This window comes from Formica exsecta, unplaced genomic scaffold, assembly GCF_003651465.1.
Source record: "Formica exsecta isolate Colony F162 unplaced genomic scaffold, ASM365146v1 scaffold47, whole genome shotgun sequence".
NCBI classification, from domain to species: Eukaryota; Metazoa; Arthropoda; class Insecta; order Hymenoptera; family Formicidae; genus Formica; species Formica exsecta.
The window spans coordinates 2,429,936-2,430,865 of NW_021851936.1; the positions used below are offsets into that span (position 1 = coordinate 2,429,936).

Here is a 930-nt window from a genome sequence, read left to right on the forward strand (position 1 = left end):
AAATTTTCTGAAAGTTACAGCGTGTACAGACATTTCTCAAAAAATTCAAAATTTTATAAAAAATGAACCTTTTCATCGATTCTCACCAAATTCAATACCAACCATCCTTGAATGATACTCTATCCATGTAAAAAAAATTTAACCCGACATCTAAAAAATTGCGGAAGTTAAAGGTTGTACAATATATTGCGTACATACATACATACATACATACATATATACAGACATTTTTTAGGAATATGATTTTTTGACGTTTTGGAACATTCTAAACACATTGGCATAGAAAAATCGAAAAAAAAATGTTGTCACGAAAACAAAGCTTCCTCTATGAGGAAGCAATAACATATCGTTTTAAATTCTTATCAAAGGCACCAATTGTGTGTGTGTTCATAAGTATTAATAATTATAAAGAAAATTCTGTATAATATATAAGTTGCTATTACAATCAAATGCATTACATTGTTTTAATTGGAATTGTATTAATTTCTCATATAAAATTTCAGTTGAAAATATTTCATTTATTAGGATAATTAATGTTGATTATAAAAAGCTATATCAAAACTGCACTATAAAACTTTGAAGCGACATAATATTACCTGTCAGCAATGACCTGTCAAAACACCTGTCAGGTATCGGACTTTCAGACCTGATTTTCATTAAATATAAATCAAATCAAAATCGTTCAGAAAAATAAAGAATAAAACGTAAATAATAAATTATTTTTTAATAATATCACGAAAGTGTGATATTTGATTGATCTATTAAGGAAATGCAAAAAAAAGAAATTACCAACAGTATACGGTGTTTCCAAGCAGTCTCCTATCTAAGTACTAATCGTGCTCAACGTTGCTTGACTACGGTGATCAGACGAGAACCGGTACTTTACAACGTGATATGACCGTTGCCAAATGAACATATTTTCTATTGTAT

General features: G+C 28.4%; 1 pseudogene; it reads right to left on the reverse strand.

The window, feature by feature from the left end:
* Positions 1-786: 786 nt before the first annotated feature.
* Positions 787-906, reverse strand: LOC115241252 (annotated as a pseudogene).
* Between the last annotated feature and the right edge of the window lie 24 nt (positions 907-930).